Source organism: Talpa europaea (genome assembly GCF_964194135.1).
Source record: "Talpa europaea genome assembly, chromosome: 12".
Classification (NCBI taxonomy): domain Eukaryota; kingdom Metazoa; phylum Chordata; class Mammalia; order Eulipotyphla; family Talpidae; genus Talpa; species Talpa europaea.
The window spans coordinates 5,250,637-5,268,289 of NC_140079.1; the positions used below are offsets into that span (position 1 = coordinate 5,250,637).

A 17,653-nucleotide genomic window follows, 5' to 3' on the forward strand; every position below is an offset into this window, starting at 1 on the left:
AACATTGAAGGCGTTTGTTATTATCGAAGATACTTATTATATATTCCTTGATAATGTCGACACTCCTTGAATCCAACAATTCTATGGTAGTGATTTACTCTTTGGATTTCATTGGCAACAACCTTAATTCTGTGATTGAAAGTGAATGTTGGAATGTATATGAGAGTTAACTTTCTGTGTTTATTGTTTCTTTACTTTCCCAAATGTGGTTAAAAATACATACTTGTGTGCTTAAAATAGCTCTATGCACAGGAGGATCTCAAGTTATTATTATTATTACTATTCTGCTTTTTGATGAACGATATATATTTTTACATGTATACCCAAGTCACTGTATAGAGGTGTGTAAGGACCATGGAGTAACTCAGGCTCTTACCTGCCTTCTGGATATCCAGCAAACAACAGATATCCGTAATCTTGAAAGTGCCCCTCATGCACAACAATGCAGCAGTTATGTAACCATGAGCACAGCTGGCTGTGCCGGTCTGTCTCACACAGTGTAAGAGGGAGTAGAACACCTAACAGGTATTGGGGGTGGGGAGTAGTCTCCGAGGCTAGCTTCTTGCCTGCCCCCCTGCCTGATATCAGGTCACCTGCTTCAGCATGAAAGGCAGTTCAGATACAACGAAGCCTCCAATATTCTTTTTCCTTTTGCCCAAATCTACAGTGAACCTGCACAGCCAGGGTTGGCTGGATAACAGGTAATATTCTGAAAAGGAGATGTTGAGTCAGTCTTTATTGGACCAACAACTTACTAAACTCTTAGCCTCGGTGGTACACAGGAAGTATTAAATAAATCCTAACTTCCAAGGTGACAAGGGAATTTCCAAATAGAGCTCTGGTCCCAAGACTGCCCACTGGCAGGTGCCTCTAATTTTTACTTTCACCTTTTACTAATAAACCTGCCCTTCTGAAGTGAAAAACAATGGGTGACAAGCAATCGTTCTGTGTGGTCCCTGTAACATACAGCCGCCTTACATCACATGTAAGATTCTCTCTGTGTGTCTTGCAAATCCAGTCCTTATCAACACTCCCCTACCCCAGGGCAGCCATCAAGGACGTGCTTCTGATCATGATAAACACAGCCAGTCTCTCACCTCTTTCAGCTTCCACGCCACACGCTACTATACATGCTCCCCGGGAACCCTTTCATAGAGAGCTGCCTGGTGGTGTGTCTAGAAGATCCGAGGGCAGCATGAGAAACACAGGATGAAAGTGTCCTGAGTGGTGTGATGAGGGCAGGTGCTCAGGGTCAGTCTCCCTTGAGAGGGGCTGTGTTAAAATCTGTGGCCCGTGAAAGATGCCCTCATCTCTGACTGTCAGGAATTTCATACACAGCAATATTGAGGATGGTGATGGATTTGAGGCTTTCCTCCTGGGGATCAGTCGCTGAAGCCTGCTGGTCAAAATTCATTCTGGGGCCACCTTGGTGGTGCAAGGGGTTAAAATGCAGCACTATGAAGTTATCCCAGCCTCTGCAGCATGAGTTCAAATCCGGCCAGCCAGTGAGGAGACCCACATGGCACAGCAGACCTCTCCTTTCTCCCCGCTGCTCCCCTCAGCATTGGAGTTCAGTCATACACCTGTTCTGCTCCCCACTGTCTCTGGTCAGTCCTCTCACCCCCCACACCTCTGGCCTGTACCCCAGTTCTTGTATGCATAAATAATATTTAAAAAAAAATAAAGGCATTCTGGTGACCATTTCCCAGCAGATGAAGTCAAATCCTTACACTAGGCATCTTAATCTTACATGGCCCTCTACGGCAGGTAGAGCTGCACGGAACTGAAGAAAGGAACCTTAAACTGTAAGGTTTAAGAACCTTAAACTGTAAGAACCTTAAACTGTAAGAAAGACTCTGCTCCCCAATTTTCCCTGGCTTTGTCATACTTCTTATATTTTTTCTTATAGTCTTACCTTTTCTATGAAAGCTGGCTTTACTAGGTTTTTATGATTTATATTCAAGAGAACACTGACTAATGTGGGTCTATATAGACAAAATAAACTGTCTGATAAAGTCAAACCAGTAACGAACTCCACAATTCTGACTGTAGAACTGAGACTCCCACAAGGGAGGGGAGCGGAGGGGAGAGAGGCAGAGGGGAGGGAGCCCCATGGGCTGTGGTCAGGGACCGAGGAGCCTCTGGTGCTGGGTGTGGTGTGGTGATAACACCTGAAGGGGAGACCCCATAAGCTAAGCATAAATGATGCTGCAAATGATTTTGCTTCAATTAAAAAATGGGGGTCTCCAAAAATAACATCTTGACCAGCTGACATTGCGTCTTTAAAGGTAGTTATTTCAACATATTCTTTCACAGGGGCAGCAAGACAGTATAATGTGTCATCCAGATATTGCATCTAAATTTAACTCACCACTTCTTAGCTTTGTGACTGTGGGCCTTGTATTCCTGTCTGAGTTATTAGTATAGATTATTGTAATGTCACAAAATATGCATGAAGGTGAAGAACCTAAAACAATAACTCCTAGGCCCACCTTCTTCTTCTCCGAGAAGAAACCTGGCAAAATCCTGTATGTTCAGGAAAACACTGTTGAATACCAGCCTCAGCCCCACTCCGGGGTGTTGTCAACGCTCTTACTGTATTTGTATATTCTGTGTGTACCACTCACCACATTGTCATTTCATGCTTTGTACCACGGTCTCCAATTACATTGTGAGACCTGCTATTAAGGACGATAAAAAGAATTAGAACCACCCACAGGTGTTATACATCAAGAAAAATTAAAATCTAAAAATAGTGTCATTGATATGCTTATTCTAATGACACGTATTTATTTTTTTCTCTTGATGCCCCTCTTGTTTTTACTGACCCAACAATGACTACAGTGGAACAATCTCATCTCAGCATTAGACACCAGAAAGGCCACCTCCCGCCATGATTTGCACCTGGAGTTTGCCTCAGCGAGAAGCTTGTGGGACTCTCTCCAGCTGTTCCTGCCTGCTCACTGCAAAACTTGGTACTGCCCCTCCCAGCAGCTGAGGGCTGTGATTTTGCTGTGTTCTTACTGATAAGCTTAAATAAAATGACATTATTGTCACAATACCTTGTTGTTGAGATAAACCGTGCTCTTATCTAACAGCAATAAATGTAAAAGAAAATTAGGGCAATTTCAAATACTCCACAGCCTCCACTGAGCTGCCCACAGTCCTCCACCAGAGCCCACTCCCCGCTCACCCCGAGTATTCTCCCTGCTGCAGGCATATTTCAGATACTCCACTCTTCATGGTCTGACGCAGATTGAACAGCCAGTGCTTCCTCATGGAAACTTGGACTCACGTGTGTGCTCATCCACGCGCCCTCGCGTTAGTAGTGAAACCCGGTAAACACTATTAACCGTTAGGCCCACCTTTTCTTCTTTAGAAGACACTCACAAGCTACAAAAGCGTCCAGCCTCCAGTCGCTCTTTGGTTCCTGAAAATTGCTCAGGAAATTCTCCCAAATTTGTCTTTGTGTGTATTAGATGGCGCATCGTTCCGCTGTCCCAGTGGTCCAAAGTGGTGTCAAGATTTACTGAAAGGATGACATCGGGACATCTCATTTGGTAGAACCACCTGGACACTCTCTGCTGGCCACACAGACCCGTAAATGAGTGAGTTGTGGTTTCCTTTGAGTTTACTGTCATAACTTACTATTCGCCTCCTTCAGTTTCTAACATCCTTAAATTTTATGTTTTAATTCATCAAGCTCCTAGTGTTAGAATATATTTATGTATTAGAAAAATGGCAAAGACAACCTTGTAAAAAAAAAAAAAGCAGGGAGTAAATATTTAAAGTTAAAAAATAACTCAATGAATCAAGTATTGAACTTGAGAAAATGCTCATATGGATTGACCTCGCCTAGTCTTTTATAAACAACAGAAAAAGTCAAAATTCTGTCAACTCAAATTTTAAAATAGAAAACTCAGACACGCAAAACGGCAATGTGGGTTATAAAATCACAGAAAATGAAAGTCAAAAGACCTTATCGCGTAAAAATCTATTCAAATTGTTAAAATCTCAAAAAAAAAATTTTTTAAGAAAAATAAAATTTTAAAATGCACTAAGTGAAAGAAAAAATTACCAAGTAGAAAAATATTAGCAGAGAGACAAAATAATGTCCTCGGGTCACAGGCCTTTATCACTACTCTGGACACTGCGTCACCATCTCTATATGGATTTCCCGTTTTAAAGACAGGCCTGAGGTCACACACACAAAAAAAATAATTAGTAAAATTAACTTCTGTGTGACCAAGAAGCATTACCCTTCAGTGATAAGGACTAATTATGATTAAGTATATAATGTAGAATAATAAACTTATAACTCACAAAAATGCATGATACTTAGTGAAAAAATGTATCCTAATTTTTCATAATTTAAAATGCCTTATAATTTAACATTTCTTCCGAAGCATAAAAATTTGAAATGAACAGAGAACGATTAGAGGGACATTTAAAGTAAGTATGATCCCAGTGTTACAATTGAAAAATATGTAAATATAACAATGAAATACATAAATAGGTGCAAGAAGGGCATAAAGAGGCTGTGTTTCTAAATGAAAAATGGCAAAGAGAGTCAATTGTATGGAGGACAGAAACTACACAGTCGGTGTTTAATACAGATGTTGACCTGTGATGCTGTACACCTAAACCTTTTGTAGTGTTGCAATGCACCGTTTGCTCAATATATATTTATTTAAATATGGACTGTCTATCTCAAACGAAAGGGCAATATAAACAAGGCCTGGAAATCACAGGCACATTACAATTTAAGTTATTTATGAGTTCACTTAATAAAGTTAATAAGATAAGCAAGTCTGTTGACATCATCCTGTTTGTTTAGTTTCCTCTTCAATGTGCCCTCCCCTTCAAAGTCATTACCCTACCCAGAAAGGAAGAGGAAGAGGCGTGGATAAATCAGGGTACAGGGTCAATTGTATGATGGATAGAACCGGACCTTTAGGGGTGAACTCAGTGTGGTGTATATAGGCGTGGATTATGATGATGTACACCTGAAACTCAGATTATTTATCATTCAGTGTAACTTCCATAAAAAACTTAAAATTTAATAACAAAGTCTCGAAACTAAACTTTTTATTAATTTCAATGAGCTTCTTGTCGCCCCACCCATGTCCTTGTTCCTGGGCCACTGCTGGCAGAATCCCGTCACACGCATGTGGACACACGCTCCTCTGCCAAACACTTACCAAGTCCAAACGCAGCTCCAGACCGCAGCAGGGAGAAGGAGCTGCCGGCGCTGGGGGGTGGGATGATGGAGGATGTGGGGGGTCCCAGAAAAGGCACAGAAATGACTCTAGTTATGGAGGGAAATAGACCAGGCTCAGTAACATTATTTTTCTTGGTCTTAGGTCAGTGAGCTTGGGGCGGAGGGCTGGGACAGGAGCATTTATCTTTCCAGGTTAGAATTCTCAAAGCTCCCAATTAAAAAAATTCCTATGTTCATCTGTCTCTGAAAAACTCAGCCCCTAGCGAGACAGAGAATCATAACAAAGTGAAAACTGTATTCTCTATTCCCACGTGGGAAATTTGAAGTCAGGCCTGTTTTCTTTACACTGGGAACTCTCCTCTCCTCGTGTGATCTGACTGTAAGGATCTTTACAAAATTTCCCACTAGAGTGTGAGCTACCTAGCGCTCGTGAATCAAAATATTTCGCTAACACTTTTGCAGGGTCTCTGAGTCTCTACAGCATCCTAAGCAGACCTGTCCCATCAGACATGACATCACAGAACATGTCACATTGCTAAGAAATATCATATGAGCACCACAGCCTGTGTCATGTTAGCTCACTGCTGTGCACAGACACTCCTCACATGATCTTATTTCCCTTTTAGAGATGAGTAACTCAGTCAACAGAAACTGGCATATTTACTGAGAACATGTATTGAAAGTGGCAGTTAGAATCGGGCCAAGTCTTCACTTCAGATCACACAGGACTTGTTGCATCACAGCTTGAAAGAAAAAATGATCGTGTATAAGCTACTGGGAATGGAAGGGACATAGCATTAGTTTTCCATGGAGAAATAATTAGTCGCTCCTTCCTACTGAAGAAAAATCATAGGAGAAGTAAATTCAAAAGTTGTAAATACATATTTGAACTATTGGAGGAAACTGTTGAAATATCCTATTTTCAAATAAAGACCATTTTAACGACAGTGGTAAAGTCACATGATAAAGATTCTTAACTCTGAATGCATGAAATTGTGGGACAAAAACAGACCTTACAATTAAAAGATAAACTCACAACAAAAGAAAAGACACTGAAATAGACACAGCAGACAAAGAATAAGGGCCCGGAATATTTAGAAAATCTGGTCGTCTGAAATTATAAGTAAACATCAAAAACTCAATGACAATCTGGGAGATATGACAGTGATGGACTAATAGGGAGAGAAGCACACACGGTCAATGACACAAGACCCTGGGCTCGAAGACGACACCGCAGGGCTTGCCGCTGCTTCCCAAGGCAAGAGTGAAACTCCTGTAGCTCAAAGGGAAGTTCATGTTCTCTCTAAAGCTGTCAGGCTTTGTTTTAAGGGTTTATAATATAGACACACTATCCCTGTGCAGAGAGTGTGTAAGTAAAAAAAAAAGTGACTGGACGAAAATACCTTCTAGATGTTAACACAGTCTTTTAATGAGAAACTGGAGTGTGCAAACGGCTGTGTTACTCTATGTCTCCTATTTAAAAAAAAAACCTCAAAATAATAAGGTGAAAAAAATCTAATCAGGATAAATAACTTTTTTCATTGTACAAAATATTTGAATCTACTTTTTATTCCTAATTTATTTCTTTATTCGGGTCACTTTGAGTTGAATTATCATTGGTGTTTCAGAGGTTAGAATCCCCATCAGGTCAGCACAGTCCTGGCCCCGCACCAAGCCACCCAGCTCCACTGCACAGCCATGTGCTCCCTTCGCTCTGTCCTCACCCCGTCCGCCCTCCCTCTCTGGATGGCTCACCTCTGTCGTCAGCTTCAAGGGTTAGTTTTCACATGTGGTTTTTATTATGTTCAGATTCGTTTTATTTATACCCAATTTTTCAAGGATTTTCATCATTAGTGGATGCTGAATTTGATCAAGAGCTCTCTCCGCATCTTGATATGATTGTGTGTGGTTTTTGGGGGTTTTATTTCTTTCCTTTCCATTAATGTGAATTACACTGGACTGTCTTTGGATTTCTTTTATTTCTGCCATCATTGTTATTATTTCCTTCCTTCTACTGGATTTTGGGTTTTGTTGGTCCTTTTTTCCTAGTTCCTTGAGATGAGAGACAAGACGGGCTTTTTGGAGGCTCTTACTAGTTTCTTTATTGCTATATACTTCCCTCTCAGAACTTCTTTTGCTGTGTCCCATGTGTTCTGGAAGGTCATGTCCTCATCATTTGTCTCAAGGTATTATTTCATTTCTTCATTAACCCAGTGGTCATTCAGTAATGTTCAGTCTCCACGGATGGAAAAACCTTTCTTGACTTTTTGTAGTTGATCTGTATCAGTACATTTATGAACAGAGAAGATAGTTGCTATGATTTCAGTCTTCATGAGTGGGTTGATGTTTGTCTTGTGACCCAGCATGTGGTCGATCCTGGAGAATGACCCATGTGCACTTGATAAAAATGTATATTTGTTCCCATAAATGGCTCTTAGACCCATACAGTCTATTTTTTGTTTAGCATAATTATACCTTATTTATTTTCTGTCACAATTGATCTGTCTATTTGAGAAAGTGGGGTGTAGAATCCCTAATCACATATATGTGTTCTCCAATGTCTATTTTCAGACGTGGTAATAATTATCTAACATATTTGAGAAGTCTATTTTTTTCTGATAAAAGTACGCCTGTTCCTGCCTTCCTTGTGCCATTTGCTTGCATGGTGGTTTCTATCCCTTTACTTTCAATATTACTTTCAGTGATAACCAATATGCTGGGTCATGAGGTGTGTTTCCTAGAGGCCGCAAAACTTTGGATTCAGTTTCCTAATCCAACTAGATACTCTGTTTCTTTTTCTTGGTGAGTTCAGTCCATTGATGTTTAGAGTGGTCATTTATATATAAAGTTATTATATGCAATTTTGTTCCTAGCTTTGTCATTTATTTAATTCCTTATTCTTTGTGTTTGTCCCTCTCTTTGGTGTGAATCCTGAAGCACTTTCTAATATTCCTTGGAGGGAGAGTTTTTCAGGTGTGAACATCTTATTGCTTAAAGGTCCTTATTTTTCTCCTATTGAATGGAGAATTTTGCAGGATAGAGTACTCTTGGCTGGATTTTTCTTTTTTTCTTGGATCATATTGAATATGTCACTCCATTCTCTTCTTGCCTGTTGTGTTTCCTCCGAGAAGTCTAATGTTAGCCTAATCAGTGTTCCTTTATAGGTTATCTGCTTCTTCCCTTCAACTGCTTCTTTGTTTTTTCTCTGTCTTTTACTCTTGGAGGTTTTGCTATTATGTGTCTTGCTTCAGTTTTCCTTTTATCTAGGCTTGGTTATCTTCTTGTTTCATATATTTCTATATTCATTTCCCTCTGTGAGTTTGGTATGTTTTCTTCCATTATTTCTTTAGTTTTTCAATTCTCTTCTCTCTCTTTCTTCTAGGACTTTACTGTACTCTCTTAGAATTATTTTCTTAAAACTTCCTCATCACTCTAATTGTCTTTATCCCAGATTATCTAATGTGAATGCATACAGACAAGTAGATGTCACAGACACCAATGAAGAATTCTAGGAAAAATGAATTTCAGACAATTGAGAAACATTCGTGTTCCCCAAGAAATGCTATATTTTTAATTTGTTCACAAAAAATATACACATGTAGCTGCATGCCTCTATACTTGTTTTGTATTTTCCAACACTCTTGTTTAAAAAAAGTTCCTCAATATGTGGAGCTACATGGGCCTCCCTGGTGGCGCAGCGGTTGAGCACTGGGTTGCGAAGCTGCCTGCAGCCTCTGCAGAGCCAGTTACATCCCCGGGAACTGTGCGAGGGTCCCACATGGTGCCTAGACCTCTCCCGCCACCTGCTGCTCCCCTCAGCAGTGTACTTCGGTCATTCTGCCTGCTCTGCTCCCCGCTCTGGCTCTGGTGAATTCTCTCGCCCTCCCACGCTTCTGACTGTACCCAGTGCTTGTATAAATAAATAAATAAATAAATAAATAAATAAATAAATAAATAAATAAATCTTCGAGAAATGAATAAATCTTTAAAAAAAAATATGTAGAGCTACAGAATCAAACACATTTCTCTGAATTCTTCCTCCTGGGACTCACGGAAGATCTGGAATGATAGCCTCATCTTTGGACTGCTCTTCTCCATGTACCTCATCACCATGTGCAGAAACTGCTTCTCATCCTAGCTATTCTCGCTGGCTCCCACAATCACACTCCTGTGTACTTCTTCCTCTCTCACCTGTCCTTGGCAAGCATGGGTTTCAGCACTACCATAGTCCAAAAAGGGACACCCAGGTGATCAGAGACTGGGTTCAGAAAGGAAAGAGTTGCAACATGAACCTCTGTCCTCTCAGAAGGATTGTGACCATCCCGGGGAGCCCAGGAAGTCACTGACTCCTCCTCAATCCATGCAACCTCCTGAGGAGAACACAGCACAATCAGTCTGCTTGGTGAATTATTTAGTATGGCCATGGGGCATATATTGTACCTAGACATTTGTGCAGTTGGCTTCTAGACAATACGCTTCCCAGAGCCTGAGGACAAGCCCACCCAATATCCCAGCCTGAGCCTGGCCCACCTCACACATAGACTCTTTCATAGGGCTTCTCGACCACAGGTGCACAGACCCTCGGGACACATCCCCTGCTTCCCCTCCTGCCCACACATGGCAAATGGGCTGTGTTCAAAAAGAGAGAATGCAAGAAAAAGAGCCTGTTTCACCCGAGGTAGGGCAAGAGCAGTCACGCCACCAACTTACACTTTTCTTTCATACTGTATTCTCTGGGGTTCTTTATCAAATAAAGTGCCTAACAAATTATGAATTTGGGGTAAATTTGAAAACTGCATTTGTTCTAGTACATAATTTCTTTTTTCTCCACATCCTTTTTCCTTGCTTGATATTGTCTTGATGCCACTCTCAGTCTTTTTCTTCTGGGTTAGTTTTGGTTGCCACCGAAAGCTGGGTCAAAGATTCATATGCAAACATTTGATTGGAAGGAGAAGGAAACACAGTGGGAGAGAGGAGGAAAGGATACAAGGGTGTAAACACCTTCAATAAAGCTTTAGTGCGAGATACAATAGGCAATGAGCAAGGTTTTATCCTCCAGCAAGATCTAGAAAATGATAAAAATGGAAACCTCATCATTATCCCATGTAATGGGATAATGGACTGAAGACTTGGTCCACCCCAAATCTCCTCTAAAGTCAGTCTCCGAGGGGATGTACTTTCCTATCACTTCTGCCACCATGTGTTGGTTAAGATAGGGTGCAGGTGTGTGTGCTAACAATTGGCACATAAGTGATAACTGTAGGAGAACCTTAGAAATTGTAGATGAGCTGACATTTACAACTCCAAAGAGCTACTACTGCAAATATCACTGCACACTCAATACTATCAACATTCTTGACAAAAATTTAACTAATTTATGAACAATTGCTGCAAACATGTACCTGCCACTTCTGATGGTAGCTTCAGAGAACCATGGGAAAAAAATAAAAAGAATCATTGAAAAAGCAGATCTTCTGTTTGATATTGTTGCATGTTATCGGATCTTAGTTGTTGTAGTATACAAATGCAATGATAAGAAATAATGGTTAAATAAAAGCTAACAATGGAATATTATTCAGCAATCAAAAAATATAAACTCATGCCATTCACAGCAACATGAATGGAGCCAGAATGAATGATGCTCAGTGAAATAAGCCAGAAGGAAAAGGAAATATATCGGATTGTTTCACTTATAGCAGAAATATAGGGGAACCCAATAAGACATCCGTGTAAAAATGATAATACAAAACACAACAAAGCAAAATTGGACAATTATAAATCAGAGACATACTGTAGGGGAGGAGGAGGGAGAGGGATCACAGGGAGGGAGGGAGGAGCACAGGGGGCTGAGGTGAAGGTGACGTGTGCATTGGGGAAGGAAACTGTATGGGGACACACCTGAGGGGGTGGGAGGAAGCAAATATTCTTTAAAAATGAACAATGATGTAAAAAAAATAAATATATACATATAATAAATAAATAAATAATTCAAAGTTAAGAAAAGAGGAAAGAAAGAAATTGGAAGGGAAGAATGAAAGAAAGGAAGAAAAGAATGGTCACAAAGAACTGAGTAATTTTAAGATCTCTCCCAGTTGGTATATACTATGAAACATATAAACAAACCATCTTTCAAATTTAGATTCCTACATTGAGATTAAAATCAAATCACTGAGGAGACGCTGTGAGTAAGATCTCCCATTAAAAAACGTTTATAGGGAGGAAAAGCGGCAGGTCCCAGTGAGAACTGGGACAGGGAATATAAACGGGTGACTCCAGCAAACTGCCCTAAGAAGAAAGTTGCCACAAAAGAGGACCAGAAGGGAGGAACGCGCAGAACCCTGCTCCCCTCCCCCGCCCACAGAGTCGACACTCTCCGACCGGCAGAGAGGAGGAAACAACAAACTAAAACGACCAACAAGAACAAACTACGCAGCAAGCAGGACTGGGAGTGGAAAGGAACTATTTCAGCCACCACACCCTGTGAACGGGAGCTGTGGAGAACCCTGCAGGATTCGCAGCAGCGGTGAGCGAACGGCTCTGGGCGCCATTAGAGAACAAGAAAGACCCCGGGAGACCCGCACACAGCCCCGGGGCCGCCGGTAAGCTTGCGCAGAAAAGCAGCGCACTTGGCGCGCTTGAAAAGCAAACGCGGATCGGGATCGCGGCTGCCCAGGTCCCCGCCCCTGCGACCTAGGCTTGCGGGGAGAGGCGCGGAGGCCCTCACGGGGGTGAAAGTCCCTCACTGAGTGAGCAGGAACCAGGCGCCCAGGCACGGGAGCGGGGTGCAAAAGGCACCATTCCCGCGCCACTGAACTGGGCTACAGCCCGCGTCCTGGACCTGAGGGCTTTGGAACTGAGACCCGGGGCACAAAATTCGGGGCGTGGGTTCTCCACGACGGTGGGGCACAAGGCAAACACAGCACCCCAAAGCCGTTGAGGTTTACCCTACCATTCTCGCTCTGCTCCCTGTCCCACGGGGAGGGGGTCGAAAAACAGCCCCCCAAGGACAATAGGAGAGATCTCTGGCGCCACCTAGCGACCAGAAAAAAAAGTCACTAACACCCCATAAAACAGGGAAACTTCTTAAGAAAAGACTTCTTGAAAAGGGCAGAAGTCTCCTGGAGGACCCAGTGGCCAGCTGGGAAGTTAGCCCATGCCAGGCCGCTTCCGACCAGCAGTCTGAGCCCACAGAGGGAGCAGGCACCCACGTCCGGGGCAGACAGGGTGCACAGAAGAGTGTGCCTGAGACCGGAGGCGCAGGGACTGCATCCCACTTCGCCATTTTAGAACAGGGACATTTCTTCAGTAAAGACTGCCTAAAACCAGCAGAAAGCTCCCCCAAAAGCCAGAGACGGCTCCTGGAGGAGCCAGAGGGGAGCGGAGAAGTTCACCCAAGATGCCAGCCAGTCCGAGCAACACAGTGTCCAAATGCATACGACAAATTAGAAAACAGACAGTAGGGAGTAGAAGAACCACACGCAACCTAACAACTCCTCGGGAAAGAAGCACACCCAAAAAGAAAACCGCTCCCCAGATTGCAATGACAGCAACTTGGAAGAACTTCTGAGCCTTCCAGAAAGAGAATTTAAAATTGCCATGATTAAAAAAGTGATAGAAGTCATAAAGGAAAACAATGATCAGAAGAAGGAAATTGAGTCCCTAAAGAGGGAAAACAATGGTCAGAAGAATGAAATTGAGTCCCTAAAGAGGGAAGTAAAAGAAATGCAGGAGATCAAAGAATTAATGGAGGAACTAAAGAACTCTGGGAAAAGCAATGAAAGCAGAATAGATGAAATGGAAGAATGAATAAGTACTCTTGAAGACAAAGAAATAAAAAGAACCAAAACAGAAAACGAAAGAGAAGTACGAAGAAAAAAGAATGAAGAAAGACTTCGGGAACTATCTGACTCCATGAGGAAAGGAAATATAAGAGTTATAGGAATTCCACAAGGAGAGGAGCGAGATGTAGGAGCAGAGAAAATATTCCAGGAGATAATTGAAGAGAACTTCCCAAATGCGAAGAAGGAGCTGAAAATTGATATACAAGAAGCAAGAAGAACACCAAACTTCCACGACGAAAGGAAAAAATACAGCAAGACACATAATAGTAAAGCTCCCAAGAATCCAGGACAAGGAAAAAATAATGAAGCTGACAAGAGGGAAGAAACAGATAACATTCAAAGGAAAACCAATCAGGCTGACATCAGACTTCTCTGAAGAAACACTACGGGCAAGGAGAGAGTGGAGGGACATAGTCAACAGACTCCAAGAAAACAGATGCCAACCAAGAATACTCTATCCCGCAAAGCTCTCCTTCCTCTATGAAGAAAGAATAAGGATCTTCCCAGACAAACAGAAACTCCGGAATTTCATTACGACTAAACCCCCACTCCAAAAAATACTACAAGGAATCCTAAAGCCAGAACCTCAGAGGGACGAATAACAACGAAAGAAGACCAAAAAAAAAAAGTTATTAAAAGAATAAATAAATAAAATCTCAGGAAAGACAAACACAATGGCAAATACAGATGCTAACATATCAATATTAACTCTAAATGTAAATGGACTAAACTCTTCAATAAAAAGACACAGAATTGCAGCCTGGATTAAGAAACAAAACCCAACCTTTTGCTGTCTCCAGGAAACACATCTAGCTACAAAAGATAAAAATAGGCTCAAAGTTAAAGGATGGAAAACAATCCTACAAGCAAATGGACCAAAAAAGAAAGCAGGAACAGCTATACTTATATCACATAAAACAGACTTCAAACTCAAAAAAATAAAAAGAGACCCCAATGGTCACTACATTATGATCAAGGGGACAATACTTCAAGAAGAAATAACTCTCATTAACATATACTCACCAAACGAAGGAGCACCAAAATATATCAGACAACTGTTGTCCTCTCTGAAAACAGACATCAGAGAAAACACATACGTAGTGGGAGACTTCAACACACCACTATCAACAACGGATAGATCAACAAGACAAAAAATAAGTAAAGAAACTAAAGCTCTAAATAAGGACCTAGAGCATTTGGGCTTAACAGACATCTATAGAACACTAAACACAAAAAAAATGGAATACACATTTTTCTCAAGCGCACACGGATCATTCTCCAGGATCGATCACATACTGGAGCACAAGACAAAAATCAACAGATACACCAAGATTGAAATCATACCAACCATCTTTTCTGACCACGAAGGCATCAAACTAGAAATAAACCATAAAAAGAAGGCAAGGAACTATCCTACCTCATGGAGATTAAAAACCACACTACTGGAAGACCACTGGACTAACGAGGAGATCAAAGAAGAAATTAAAAAATTCTTTGAATTGAATGACAAGGACACCAATATCCTAAATGTATGGGATGCAGCAAAAGCAGTAATAAGAGGAAAATATATAGCAATAGAAGCTCACATCAAGAAACAAGAAAGAACTCAAAGAAACAACCTAATCTCGAAGCTCAAAGATCTAGAAAAAGAACAACAAAAAAAACCCAAAACCAGTTAAGAAAAGAAATAATAAAAACCAAAGCAGAAATAAATGAAATTGAAACTAAAAAAACAATCCAAAAGATCAATGAAACCAAGAGCTGGTTCTTTGAAAAAATCAATAAAATAGACAAACCCCTAGCCAGGCTCACAAAGGAAAAAAGGGAGAAAGCACAAATAAACAGGATCATCAATGAAAGAGGAGAAATCACAACGGACACAGCAGAAATCAAAAGAATAATCAGTAACTACTATGAACAGTTATATGGAAACAAGTTCAACAATCTAGAGGAGATGGACAAATTCCTACAACTCTACAATCACCCAAAGCTAGATAAAGAAGAAATAGAACACCTAAACAGACCAATTACAAGCAGTGAAATTGAAATGGTAATCAAAAACCTCCCCAAAAACAAAAGCCCAGGACCTGATGGATTTACAAATGAATTCTACCAAACATTCAGAGCCGAATTAGTGCCTATCCTTCACAAACTCTTCCAAAAAATTGAGAAGGAAGGGACAATACCAAACACGTTCTATGAAGCCAATATTACACTAATACCAAAACCGAACAAGGACAACACAAAAAAGGAAAACTACAGGCCAATCTCCCTAATGAACACTGATGCAAAAATCCTCAATAAAATTTTAGCTATCAGAATCCAACAATGTATCCATAAGATAATTCACCACGACCAAGTAGGATTCATTCCAGGGACACAAGGATGGTTTAACATCCGAAAATCAATCAACGTTATCCAACACATCAACAAAAAGAAGTATAAAAACCATATGATAATATCAATAGATGCTGAGAAAGCTTTCGACAAAGTGCAACGCCCATTCATGATAAAAGCCCTTGAAATTCTTGGGATACAAGGAACATACCTCAACATCATAAAGGCCATCTATGACAAGCCAACAGCCAGTATCATTCTCAATGGCGAAAAGCTGAAAGCAATTCCATTAAGATCTGGAACAAGACAAGGATGTCCACTCTCACCACTGCTTTTCAATATAATACTGGAAGTCCTAGCCAGAGCAATAAGACAAGAGAAAGACATACAAGGAATCCAAATAGGAAAAGAAGAAGTCAAACTATCACTATTTGCAGATGATATGATAATATACATAGAGAACCCCAAAAACTCCACAGAACAACTAATTCAACTCATCAATCAATTCAGTAAAGTGGCAGGTTACAAAATCAACACGCAAAAGTCAGTAGCCTTCCTATACACAAACAATAAATCTGAAGAAGAAGAAATCAAAAAAACCATCCCTTTTATTATCGAAACAGAAAAAATCAAATATTTGGGAATAAATCTAACAAAAGAGGTAAAGGACCTATACAAAGAAAACTATAAAACACTGTTAAAAGAAATAGAAGAAGACACAAAGAAATGGAAAGACATCCCCTGCTCATGGATTGGAAGAATAAACATTATTAAAATGGCCATCCTACCAAAAGCAATATACAGATTCAATGCTATTCCAATCAAAATTTCAATGTCATTCTTCAAAGAAATAGAACAATTATTGATGAAATTCATATGGAATCACCAAAAACCCCGAATAGCCAAAGCTCTACTGAAAAAAAAAGAAGGAAATGGAGGCATCACACTCCCAGACTTCAAACTATACTACAAAGCCATAATCATCAAAACTGCATGGTATTGGAACAAGAACAGACATACAGACCAATGGAATTGAAAATCCAGAAATAAACCCACAGATTTATGGTCAACTAATCTTTGACAAAAGAGCAAAGACTATGCATTGGAGCAAAGAAAGTTTGTTCAATAAATGGTGCTGGGAAAACTGGGTCGCTACATGCAAAAGAATGAACGTTGACCACTACCTCACACCATACACAAAAATCAACTCAAAATGGATTAAAGAACTAGACATAAGACCTGAAACCATAAAATATATAGAAGGAAATATAGGCGAAATACTACGTGATTTGCACATCAAAGACATCTTTACAGACACATCACCCAAAGCAGTGATAGTGAAGGCAAAGATAAACAGCTGGGACTACATCAAATTAAAGAGCTTTTGCACAGCAAAAGAGACAATAATAAAAACAAAGAGAAACCCCACCAACTGGGAGAACATTTTTGCACCCAACACTAATGATAAAGGACTGATCACAAAACTCTGCAAAGAGCTGATGAGACTCAGCAACAACAAAGAAAATAATCCAGTCAAAAAATGGGCAGAAGAGCTAAAAAGAAACTTCTCTGAAGAGGAAATGCAAATGGCCAACAGACATATGAAAAAATGTTCAACATCACTTGTAATCAGGGAAATGCAAATCAAAACTACCATGAGATACCATCTTACACCAGTGAGAATAGCACATATTAAAAAAACTAGCAACAACAAATGTTGGCGAGGATGTGGAGAAAAAGGAACTCTCCTGCACTGTTGGTGGGAGTGCAAACTGGTCCAACCACTATGGAGAGCTGTGTGGAGATTTCTGGACCTACTAAACATAGAGCTTCCATATGATCCAGCAATTCCACTCCTAGGTATTTACCCAAAGTACACAGAAACATCAATTCCAAAGAACACCTGCACCCCTATGTTTATAGCAGCACTGTTTACAATAGCTAAGCTTTGGAAACAGCCCAAAGGCCCAAAAATAGATGACTGGATCAAGAAGATGTGGTACATATACACCATGGAATATTACTCAGCATTCAAAAAAGATAAACACATGCAATTTGCAGCAACATGGATGGCGTTGGAAGGGATCATGCTCAGCGAAATAAGCCAAAAAGAAAAAGAAAAATACCGGATGGTCTCACTCATAGCAGGAATCTAGAAAACTTACATAAGGGACCAGGAAAATGAATATAAGAAAGTGAAAATCAAAATCAACAAAAAACTATGAACCAGAGACACTTTTTGGGGGGTGGGGGC

General features: G+C 40.5%; 1 protein-coding gene across 1 annotated transcript in view; it reads left to right on the top strand.

Annotated features, from left to right (window-relative positions):
* The window catches only part of LOC311182543 (olfactory receptor 7G3-like), a gene marked incomplete at both ends in the record, with an annotated part of 735,701 nt that overhangs the window by 94,523 nt on the left and 623,525 nt on the right, over positions 1-17,653 (top strand). The window lies entirely within an intron of this gene.